At 46.0% G+C, this 12,795-nt stretch overlaps 1 pseudogene; it reads left to right on the top strand.

Moving 5' to 3' along the window:
• The first annotated feature begins 1,790 nt into the window (after positions 1–1,790).
• LOC138385681 (synaptonemal complex central element protein 2 pseudogene) lies at positions 1,791–2,383 on the top strand (annotated as a pseudogene).
• The last annotated feature ends 10,412 nt before the right edge of the window (positions 2,384–12,795 follow it).

The following is a 12,795-nucleotide window of genomic DNA, read 5'->3' as shown; positions in this document are numbered from 1 at the left end:
CACTGAAGGCTTTCTTGTGCCGCTCTTTGTTATTTGTAAGACTCCGACCATGCAAGGCTCCCCACGAAGGGGCCATCGCGGCCAGGTGTATGCGGCTGCCTCGGAAGAGGATGAATTCTTTGGCTGCTGGGAGCCGTGAGAGGCTTTTATTATATTCTTGCCACAGAAGAGCCACGAGAAAGAAAACAGAAAAGAAAACACAACGGGAAAAGGGCTCAGCTTGAGTTTCACCCTTAGGTTTGGTATTTGCTGTTGCTGCTTTGAAACAAAGGAAGCCCAAACTCGATTTAGCCCTCGGCAGAGGAAACGTGGACGGGATTGGCACGTTAATTACACGCCAAGGGCATTTTCCTAAGGAGAAAATCTTTGGTGGTTTCTAAGAAAAATACAGTGCGATTGACTGAAAGAGGCTGCTGGGTTATTCCTTATCGTGTTTCCTGAACCGCAGACTTCTGTTTCTTCTTGGTGCCATGGAAACAAAAGAAGTTATAACTAAAGACATAGGCATCTTTAATGCTGGCATTGTATTTGAGTTGCCGGGAGTTGCGTAGGAACAAGAGGCCCGGATCGGTGGGGCACACACCGTAATATCAATGTCGTCGTGCAGGAAAGCTCTAGAGACAGCATTGACCAATTACGTGACTATTACAGACTGTTTGTGTCCTCCCCAAATTCCTACGTTAAAACCTGATCCTCAACGTGATGGTATTAGGAGGCAGGGCCTTCGGGAGCTGATTGGGTCATGAAAGTGAAGCCTTCATGAATGGCATTAGTGCCATTTTAAGGAGCTGAAGAAACCAGAGCTTGTCCCTTCTGCCACATGAGGACCCAGCGAGAAGGCACCACCTATGAACCAGAGAGCAGGCTCCCACCAGACACTGAATCTACCAGGCCTTGATCTTGGACTTCCAGCCTCCAGAATTGTGAAAAATTACTTCTGCTGTTTATAAGCCACCCAGATTATGGTATTTTGTTATAGCAGCCCAGACTAAGACAGTGACCCTGGGCAAAATCAAAGGATACAGCCAGCTTTGGCTTCTTCATCTGTAAGATGGTGATAATGGTAGCCCACAACATTGTTGTCAGAATTAAATAAGACTTGAGTATACAATAAACGTCTCTTTGCTACAATTACTCGTATCTATACAAAGATGTCCTTGTCTTTGTACACATGCTACATACAAACATCTGTGTATGCAATGAACTGCCACAAACATCAATGCCCAAAAGATTTGTTTGTTATTTGTTTTCTTTTTTAGTTACTTACTCAAGAAAATTTGTCCAGTGGTCACTTCTCAGTGAACTGTTACTACAGAGTATATTTGCACTCCTCTTCCCTGGATTAATTTATTTGTAGTTTATTTTTCTAGCAGCCACTACAATCCCCATAATACAGGAAGTCTAATTCATGGCTCACTTCTGGGAGACTTGACAGCTGCTGCTTAAATATTTAGAAATATCTCTTTAAAGAAAGGAGCTGAAACTGAGCTCTGCCGAGCTGTTAAAATGTGGTCCTCTCCCTCAGAGTCGTATTTAAATGTTAAGGTTGTACTTGGCTTTTCGTGTTCTCAGGGAGGCCACAGTGACTTTACATTTATATTTTTTCAAAGTCAATATAGATGACACCTTTTCATAACTTTCATACACAGCTTTATGACTCTGAAAATTAAATATATAACTTCACTTTCAATTGAAGTAAATCATTTGGTGTGGTTATTATGAAAGTAAAACTGCAAATTCTTCACCATCCAAAGAAAACACCATTAAAATCCAAGCAGCAAAAAGACCGGATGGAGCGACAAGGAGGGGACATGCCCCATGTAGAGTGCAAAGACCAGGAGCCACTGCCGTTGGGGGAGAGCAAGGAGCATCGGCAGTGTGAGGAGAACCGCGAGGACGAAGCTGGTGGGGGGCCTGCTAGAAGTCAGGGTTCCAGTCCTTGTACTGCCACCTCCGGTGCCAGTCGCCAGCTGACGGTGCTGGAAGGGAAGTCAGTCCCCTACTCCTCTTCCCTGGACTCCAGCATCGACACCCTGAAGAAGACAGCCAGGAACTGATCGAAAACATCAATGAGAGCAGGCAGAAGGACCATGCACTCATGACCAACTTCAGGAACAGCCTCAAGATCAAGGTTTCGGATCTGACAGAGAAGTTAGAGGAGAGGATGTACCAGATTTATAATCACCACAACAAGAACATCCAGGAAAAACTCCAACAATTCACCCAGAAAATGGCAAAAATCAGCCATTTGGAGACGGAGCTCGAACAAGTCTGCCACACCGTGGAGACCGTGTGCAAAGACCTGTGCGTCCAGCCTGAGGCCACTACTTCAGAAGAACAGACCCACAGAGGCAGTGAAGCTGCCCGGAGACTCACGCCTTAGTGACAGCCACCAAGAGAAGGCTCAGAGGCTGCCATCTGGGCCATGCTGAAAAAATTGTTTTTCATAGTTCTGTTATACATTTTGGCAAAAAAGAAAACAAACCCAAAACTCCTTGTGCTGGACCCCAAAATGCAGGAAGTCTGTCCCCTGCCTGGGCCCAGCCTGAGCTCTCCCCACTCTTGGCATATCCCCCCACCCCCACCCCACACAGTTGATTAAACGTTTGATTTTCAAAAAAAAATTTAAAAAATTAAAAAATAAATCCAAGCAACATTCCAGTGCAGTGCTGCCTTAATTGAAGATGCAAAATGCCTAGCTGACGGCCAGAAATACTCAGGAGGGTGAGAGCACCAACTGTCATAGATGTGACACAAAAATGGCGACTTAAACAGAATCATTCCCTTACAATTCCGTGTCTGCGAAGACGGTGCGGTAGGATGGGCGGCCGGATCTTGAGTATTTCCCTCTCTTTAGAAGGAAGGAACAAAGAGTCCCTGAGAATTTAGAAAGACTCAGAGCCAACCTTTCCAGTCTTGTCACCTGTCTGCTGGGCCAGAGTGTCTGAAACAGAGATGCGAGAAACCGAACATCAGAGAGGGAACTGGGGCTTCTCGGGCTGCGTCGCTGACACGCTTTCCTCCCCTGACAGTTGTAATAAGAGAAGCACATGTCAACCCTCGACAGCTCAGAGGCAGAGCAGGTAAAATTTCACCATAAAGAACATCAGTATGAAAAACTGCCTTATCAAGACATTTCCATGTCCCAGAGGAGGCTCAAAGAAATTCTGCTGTGTTGGTCTCTTGATAATTAATTCCTTACCAGGAAGACTCTTTACAGTAGCGAGAAGTTGCCTGAGACGGACGGAGTTTCCTAACACGAGCCGGAATCCACTTCAGGGTGAAGGATGACAGGGCTCCCAGGGCCGTCACTTCTCAGAGATGCCTGGATGTGGGCATTTCGGAAAAGAAAAGCAGTGCCAGTTTCCTCACTGACACTATTTTAGTGGATAAAATAGATAATCTTAGGTATAAACAGACATCATGTTTCCCACAAGACTTTATATAATTATTTCATTTTGATCGGGAAAAAAGTCATGGCCCCTAAGTATATTATATTTTCTTCCCCTGAATTAGACTATACTAAATTTTTTTTTAAAAACCCGTTTCTGACCACCGTAGCACAGCGAAATGTCTGCTTCTCACTTGTGAGTCACTTTGTGAGCAAACGGCCTCCTTCTAAATGTGACTTCTTGTCTGTCCACTTGAATAGAGACAGTATTCAGCCAGTAATTTATTAGTCTTTTTTTTTTTTAACAAATAGCATTGAGCACCTGCTATGTGGCAGGTCCTATGCTGGGCTTATTAAAAAAAAAAAAAAAGAAGAAGAAAAAAAGAATGTCACTACCCCTGTCCTCTAGAAGCTCACAGTGCCCTAGGGCTATGACAGACGTACAGGGACCACAAAGACCCAAGGGTGGGGAGGCGCGTTCAACCTGGTCATGTTTTAAGACATTTCTTCCGATAAAAGTGTGAGCTGCATCCTAACAAATGAGTGAACTATTTGTCTGTTTATCCATCTCCCCAAGACAGTGTGGTATTGGCAGAACAAAAGAGAGAACCTGGAAAGAGACCCACACAAATAGGACCAGCTGACTTTTGACAAAGGTGAAAAGCAATTCAACGGAGGAAGGATGGACTTTTCAACAATCAGTGCTGGAGCAACTGGACAATCACAGGCAACATAAATAAATAAATACATAAACTTCAGCATAAATCCCACATCTTATACAAAAAATAATTCAACATAGATCATAAACCTAAATGAAAAACTTTAAACATTTTAGAGGAAAACATAGGAGAAAATCTTTGTGATCTGGGGTTAGGCAAAGAGGTCTTAGATACGACACCAAAAAATATAAAATTGTGAAATTGGACTTCGTCAAAATAGAAAACTTTTGTTCGGTGAAAAGTTAAGAGAATGAAAAGACAAGCTATGGACTGAGAGAAAATATTTGAAAATCACAATACCTGGCAAAGGAGTTGTGTCTAGATTATGTAAAGGACTCCCAAAGCCCAGCAGTAAGAAAATAACCCATTTTTTTTTAAGTGGTCAAAACATTTGAACAGACACTTTACCAAAGGCTATATATAGGTAATACATGAAAAGATGTTTATCACTAGTCATTTGGCAAATGCAAATTAAAATGATCATGCATCACCATTGCACAAATATTAGATTGGCTAAAATTAAAAAATCTGATAGTAGCAAGTGCTGATGAGGATGCAGAGAAATAAGAACACCTAGACATTTCTTATACAATTAAACATAAATTTACCATACCACCCAGAAATTCTTCTCTCAGGTGTTTACCCAAGAGAAATGTAAGCCTGTGTCAATGCAAAAATTTGTATGCAAAAGTTCACTAGAAGTTTCATGTATAACAGTTAAAAACTGGAAACCACGAAAACGTCCATCACCAGGTGGATGAGTAAACAAATTGCAGTGTCTAATCACACAATGGATCACCACCAGCAATGAAAAGGTAGTGATTCCTGCAATAACAGGGATGATCTCAAAAGCATTCTGCTAAGTGAAGAAAATTCAGACACAAAAGACTACATGCAGTGTGATCTTCTTCATATGACATTCCAGAAAAGGAAAACCACAGTGACAGAACAGTAGTTGCTCGAGGGCCAGCACTGGGGAGGGGCTTGACGGCAAAAGGGCATTAGGGAATTTTTTGGGGTGATGGAAACATTCTATGTTTTAATTATAAGGGTGGTTACATGACTGTATGCATGTGTCAGAACCCATTAAACTGTTCACTAACTTCATTTTTCACTAATTTTACTGTTTGCAAAATATGCCTCAAGAAAGCTGATTTTTAAAGGATTGATGGGAAGTAAGAATCCGTACATCAAGCCAAGGATTTTTGGAAAAGGCACAATGATGGAAAGATTTGCTTTAGGAGATATCAAAATGTGGTAGCCATTAAGTTACCATAATTTTTGAAGTTTACTATTGGGACAGCAATAGACAAATACACCCACTGACGTAAAATAAAGTGTAAAACAGAGCAATGTACCTATTTAGTAAACAGTTTGGGCAGAAATTTAAATTAGTGAGCAAAGTATGGACTATTCAGTAAGTGGAGTTGAAATCTGGATTCCATTTGGAAAAAGAATTAAGTTAGTTCCATAATCCATATCATTCCCCAAAATAAAATCTTAATTGATTAACTGATCATTGCCCTAGCTGTGAAGACTCACACCATCAAATTCATTACCCTATTAAATGTTTAGGAGACCACTCACTGCATTATGGTAGGGCCTTACTATAAGTGAAAAGAGTGCTATGAACTCCCAAACTGGCTATAGTCACTTCACCCTCTCATGGGAGGTGGCTCCAGGGGGAAGATGAAGATCTAATTTGTTCCCTTCCACCTGCACAGACAGAGGAGAGAGAATGGAAACCTTGAAGTGTCAACATCCCTGCTAGCTCTTCTGAGATGCTAAAAGGTGAGACCCAAAGTAGACAGATGATGGTGTGCGAAGCTGAGCCCTTTAATGTTCCTTAGATGTCCAGGGATAGGCAGTGAAGAGTCAAAATTCTGTCTACATCATAGGAGAAATTATGCGGGGGGAGGACTTCCAAGGCGAGGACGGCTAATGGTGGAGAGCCAGTGCTGAGCCAATGGTGTCCGGCAGTGTGAGCCCACCCTCTGCAATCCCCAGCCTTCAGTAAGGACTTCCCACACTTGACTGTCTTGGGTGGGTCATCTTGAGAAAAATGGTAGCGTTAAGGGGAAGAGTTTCTTCCCTGTTCCAGATCTTTCCTCTGAGGCACGAGGCAGGACATCCATCGGACTAACACTGAGGCCACCCTGCTCTCCTTTGCTGGAAAGAGCAACTGGGCCAACATAGCTCAGCCCCTCCTCCCTGCTTGTCTTCCAGAACCAGCCAGAGGCACATCGGGGACCGGGCCACTGAGTTTGTCCATCCTCACCATTAGTCTGCAGGCTTCTGTCTAACTCTCCAGTTTCTGTTAGGAAACTCAGCACTGTGCCCCTGAGACACACTCTCCTTTCCTTCTGTCTTATCATTTGGTTGGTTTAGGAGTCTGGTGGGAAGGAGAGGCTGTGGTTTATCAAGCCCTTCAGACCTCAACAAGAGGTTCCAAGTATAAAGTTAAAGCCCCAACATTGGTTGTGTGTGGTGGCTCATGCCTGTAATCCTAGCACTCTGGGAGGCCAAGGCGGGAGGATGGCTTGAGCTCAGGAGTTCAAGACCAGCCTGAGCAAGAGCGAGACCTGGTCTGTACAAAAAATAGAAAAATTAGCTGGGTGTGGTGGCATGTGCCTGTAGTCCCAGCTATTCAGGAGGCTGAGGCAGGAGGATCACTTAAGCCCAGGAGTTGGAGGTTGCAGTGAGCTGTGATGACGCCACTGCATTCTAACCAGGGCAACAGAGCAAGACTCTGTTTCCAAAAAAAAGCCCCAAAATTCATGCAAGTGAACAGTAAACCAAGGGCAGTGTCCTTGTGAGAATCCCTAAGAAACTTTCATACCAGAACTCAGAGCTGAGGAAAGCTTCATTCTCTTTGATTGCCTTTGTTGGACTCTCGCGACTGTTATTCTAACTCCTCCACTTTGTCCCCAGGGTCCTGATAGACCCCGTACAGCACCTGCTTTCTTGCTAACTGGCCCTCAGTGCATAAGGGAAGGCAGCCAGCGCTATGCAGAGACCCCAGCAGTGACTGCCAGAGCTGGAGCTGGGGAGGCGGGGTGACCACTGAGTGCCTTTCTGAGACTTCCCCCAGATATGCACTGCTTTGGCTCTGAAGGGCAGGATTTTATTTATGTTTATTTATTTATTTATTTATTGTTATTATTATTATTTGCTTTTGACCCCAAAAAAGTCAGTCCATCATAGCTGACGACTGTGGGAAACACTCCACTCTGAGCAAAGAACCTCCCACAGTAACTCCAGCCAGTGTCAGTTACTTACCCCTCACTTTGGCACTCTGCCCTTAACCAAGGCAAGGCTTGGAAGCATTGGATCATTGGACCATTGGATCATTGGATCACTGGATCATCGGGCCCGCTCACCTCTGCCCACCCTGTTCTACACATGAGGAGCTGACTCCAAAGGTGACATCTCTCACCTGCTTGGTAAGCAGTGGCATAACCCGGACCAGGACCCCGAACTCCTGATTCCCAAGTCTGCCCCTTCCCACGGCTCTAGGTTTGTTTCGTGGCTCTGGGCATCACTTTGCTTTGGGCAGAATGAGTTCCTTGATGGCAGAGAGCTAGTGTTTTGCAGAGAGCATAAGAAAAAAGGACCAACATTTGAAAAGAGCCTACTATGTTCCCATCACTGGGCTAGGAACATTACCAGAGTGGACACCTTTGGGAATGTCTTCCCAACAAGCCTCTTGGTCAGAGGGCATTGTTACGGGCTGAATTGTGGGCCACAAAAAATTGATATGTTGAAGTCCTAACTTCTCAGTGCCTCCAAATGTAACCATATTAGGAGACAGGGTCTTTAAAGAGCTAATTAAGTGCAAATGAGGCTGTTGGAGTGGGCCCTAATCTAATATGGCCGGTGTCCTTATGAAAAGAGAATTGGAGCCGAGTGCGGTGGCTCACACGTGTAATCCCAGCACTCTGGGAGGCCAAGGCGGGTGGATCGCTTGAGGTCAGGAGTTTGAGACCAGCCTGAGCAAGAGCGAGACCCCGTCTCTACTAAAAATAGAAAGAAATTATCTGGACAACTAAAAATATATACAGAAAAGTTAGCCAGGCATGGTGGCGCATGCCTGTAGTCCCAGCTACTTGGGAGGCTGAGGCAGTAGGATCGCTTAAGCCCAGGAGTTTGAGGTTGCTGTGAGCTAGGCAGATGCCACGGCACTCACTCTAGTCCGGGCAACAAAGCGAGACTCTGTCTCAAAAAAAAATAAAATAAAAAGAGAATTGGACGCAGACCCACAGGCAGAGGGAGACCATGTGAGGACACAGGGTTGGGGCGGTGGGGCGGCCATCTACAAGCCACGGAGAAAGGTCTCAGAAGAAACCAACCCTGCCGGCACCTTGATCTTGGACCTCCAACCTACAGGACTGTGAGAAAACACATCTCTGTCGTTTAAGTGCCCAGGCTGTGGCATGTTGTCAGGGCAGCCCTGGCAGGCTCATGAAGGTACCCACTCCTGCCCCGCCCATGCTTCTAGCCTAGAGCCTGCTCCTCTGGCCGGAGCTGACCGAGGCAGGCTCTATGTCAGGAGCTAACACTGAGAGAGTCACAGAGGCCACCTCTAGGAGCAGAATCTTGTTAGTGGAGACTCAGGGGTGAAAACTGTCCCACCACTGAGATGCCCAGAACAGCCCTGGGCTCTGCCCTCCCTCGGGTCCCCAGGGAGGGGGAATTCCAGGACAGATTTCTACACCCTTCCAAGAAATTCCCTTTCTTGAGTAAACTCGTTTGAAGTGGGTTTTGTTACTTGCAACCCGAGGGACTTCTTTAGCCACAACATGCACATGTGTTACCTCGTGCAGTTTAACTTCGCCCCGAGGTATTACGGCCCCATCTTGCAGGCCGGGGAACTGGGGTCAAGGAGATTAAGGAGCCAGCCCCAGGTCACAAGGAGGGAGAACTAGGCATTTGCATTCACACTCTTTCCACTCTCCACACTGTGCTCCATGCTACACTTCTTTGGTGTCCCCTGCAGTACTCAGCTGGGAGTCAGGCCTATCGATGAAAGCTTATTACACTAAATTGAGTACATGGTCATATGTCCTATTTCCAGACGAACACACAGACAAAGACGCTGCCTGCTCACACAGTCGGAAGCAAAAGGAAATGAAGCCAGTGCCACAAATTCATTCATCTTGTCCCCTTCTCCATTCAGACCTAACGAGGCCAGAGATCTTAACTCGGGCTTTCAGTGGCACTCTTTGGTTTGCTCAGTAACACCAAGGCAGTCTGGCTTCCCTGAATTCATGATTCCCCGCTAAATCCTCCCGTCTGTGTGATGTTTATTTAACCTGCAGACCAGGGCAGCTGCCTCCCCCGCAGACTTCACAGTCTCCAGAACGAAAGATCTGAACCCTGAATCTCTCTTACTTCCTCCCTCTCCCCCCTTTGTCTGGTAGCAGAAGGAGATAAACCACCCTTTGTTAGGAACAGTACACTTGCCCCATGCAAGGCCTAGGATGTTACAGAAATCGAGAGGCTGGGGAAAAATGAAGAAAGGGCTCAGCTGCCAAGGGGTTTCGGGGTATTTTTTTCTTCTTTATAAAACTAAAATTATTTTTCCCCTGTTCCTTGGAAAGGCCCCAAAATAAACCCAAGATCACTTGCATAGCTGTCATTAAACTTCCCAGGCCGACCAAGACCCCTAGGTTCACTGGCGGAGAGAACAACGGTTGCTATGGCCCTGCCATCTTGTATTTCAGGGGGGTTGTCTCAAGTATGGGGGTGCCCTGAGCGCAGCCTCACAGAGCAGTGAGGGACAGTCCATCATCTCCGACACTTTACAGACAAGACGGGTGGGGCTGAGTGTGGGGGCCGTCTCCCCACCACGTCACGCTGCATGCAGACTCCGCCTGGGCCCCCTGGTCCTCCGCCCTCTAACTCAGCCTCGAGAAAACAGTGTTCTAGGGGGACTTCTGTGGCTTCTGAATGTACCAGTTCAACTCCCAGTCTCTCTCTCTCCCTCTTTTTTTCTCTCTCCCTCCTTCTCTCTTTCCTCTATCTCTGTCTCTCTCTTGCCATCTCTTCCCTTCCCCCTCACTCCCTCTCTTCAGGTTGGCCAAGCCCAGATCCTTAGGTCAGTAGCCCCCAAGGCCCCTTAAGAAATTAGCGTGTGCCCCTCCCCCACCCCCAGAACACCTTATGCCACAGTCTAGGAAGCTCAATGGAGGCGTGACCTTTAACCCTCTCAGCCCCCAAATGGAGCTTGTCTGTAGCTCTTCTCGAGCTTGTCATTTAACAGAATAAACCCAAATACAACCTGTTCCTCCCTTTGTAATTTGTGAGCAATTGAGAAGATGAAATCATCAAACAAAACTAGAAACTTCATATTTGAAGGCAACCCCAAAAGTTAGTGGTTTACTCCAAATTAATGTCTTTTTCCAGACTCTTTACTTAAGGTGGAGGACTCTAAGTGCCCAGGGAATGAATGTCTCTGGGAGCATTCAGGTTTTTCTGTTTACAGTCTGTAATATAATGTAATATTGCTTCCCTCATTTATCAGACACTATAGTGCTTTCTTTGGACTTTAACAGCAACTAAAATAAAAGTCAGTTTTACCAGCAAGACTCCCCTTCTCCCACACTTTCATCAGTATAGTTTAAGAAAATTGGGGAAATTGGGACATTTACTTAGTCAGCATTGCATATCATACTTAAGATAGCCAAAGAATTTAAAATAATTACAAAGGAGATAGCCACGGCTAAGCAAGGAAAGGTCTTTTTAAAAGCCTAGCATTTTTTACTCTCTGCTCCTGCAGAACCGCATACTCTTGTCCCCTGGGCCCCAGCATACGCTCTGCCAGAAATACCCTTTCCTATCTCCCTGACTTAACTAAATTGACATCCTACCACACTGAGTTCAAGTTTTGAGGCCTATCTAGGAAAGAAAAATATGTCAGCTTTACGATACCCCTTTCAGAAAACTCAGAAGTGTTGCCTTTATAAATTTGGATTTGTCTATGAGACGTCTTCCTACGTGGATGGGAATACGAATTATTTTGTTCAGGGACCCCGAAGCATCACTGTGAAAGTCCTGCATCACTGCAGGCTGGTGGTGCTGAGATCTCCCCCTTCCCTCCTTTCCCCTTTCCCTCCCCCCGGGGCCCGGCACTGCTCACTCATCCACTTGGGGAGCACACAGTGAGCATCCGCCCTTGCCTGGGTCGCCCCTACTCTTAGGAGAATGACGAAGGGCAGCATCCTCGGGACCTCTCCGGCTAGGAGGGGACCAGGGGTGGGTGCCCTTCAGGAGTCTATTCCAACAGCATGCGGATGGTGCCCCCACCATGACCACCGGCGCCATAGTTGTGTGTTGACGGACTGCGGACGAGCACACGCGTCGGAGGGAAGGAAGGCTCTAGGCCCTGTGTGTTTGGTCCAAGGCATTTCTCCCAGTGCTTTTGCATCCTATCGTCTAGTGACAGGTCCCTGGCAGGTGTGCACAGTTTCCAGCTGTAGGATTGTCTCTTTGGGGGTTATTCAGGCTGCAAATTTTCCATTCGTGTTCCCTACTCGCTCCCTTTGAGCCCGCTCCCAAGGGTGGCTGGAATTCTCAGGATTCTTTAGTAAAATATTTTCCCCAGGCTCCCCCTCCAGCAGCCGTTTTTATCTCTGACAGCAGGCTGGCCTCTGTCTCTGGGGCTGGACAGCATCAGCCTCAAATCACACTCTGCTTTCAGAGCGGCCTGTAGCAGACTCCGGCTGACGGGAGCCCAGGGAGGGGAGGGCGGAACTGACCCACCCACCCCCACCAGCATCGCACAGCAACGGCCACTTCCACCCCCACCGAGAGGGAGTGGGACCCTCTGCAAGCCGTTTGCTCCCTCTGCCTTTGGTCCGGTATCATCCCGGAGGCGGCCAGGCTGTCTGATGAGCCCAAAGTTCTCCCTAGTAGCTTCTCCGAAGAAACGCCCATTCAGGCACCACGGCTTCCAAATTGCCCAACACTTGGTCAGTTTTCCTGGAGAATGTCAAAAACTTGGAAATAGTTTTAGTGGATTTAATAGAATTTTTTAAAACAGCATTTTGAAAAGAAAATAATAAATCCCTATAGAAGTAAACAGCTTTATCACTTTAGATGGTTTTTCACATCCTTACCATATCTAATCCTTTCAATAATCCAGGTCAAGATTTCATTAATTACCTCTAATTTTCATCATGTCACAAATAAGACAACTAAAACAGAGAGAGGTTAAGTGACATGCTCAGGGTTACATGTCTGGGCTGGAACTATTTTAGAATCCAGGTCTCCTGTTTCACTTTTGTGTGTTCATTCCACAACTGAATCATAAACAGGGCCCAGATTTAACAGACCTCAGCTATCCCACCAAACTCACACAATCCAGATTCATTCATTATACACGCAGGAAGATTTCATTAGATGTTCAATACTACGTTGTTTATAATACAAAAGATCTGGAAACAATCTCATATCTAATACCAGGAGTTTGGTTAAATGAACTGCTGAACACTGAGAAATATTATACAGTCATTAAAACAAAACCTGAGGCCTGGCGTGGTGGCCCAAGCCTGTAATCCCCAAAATTTGGGAGGTCGAGGTGGGAGGATCACTAGAGTCCAGGAGTTTGAGACTAGCCTGGGCAACATAGTAAGACCCCATCTCTACAAAAAAATAAAATTAGCTGGGTGTGGTGGCATACACCTG

This window comes from Eulemur rufifrons, chromosome 7 (genome assembly GCF_041146395.1).
Source record: "Eulemur rufifrons isolate Redbay chromosome 7, OSU_ERuf_1, whole genome shotgun sequence".
Lineage (NCBI taxonomy): Eukaryota > Metazoa > Chordata > Mammalia > Primates > Lemuridae > Eulemur > Eulemur rufifrons.
Note: the sequence above shows the minus strand (reverse complement) of the source record. Positions and strands in the feature narration are given on the sequence as shown.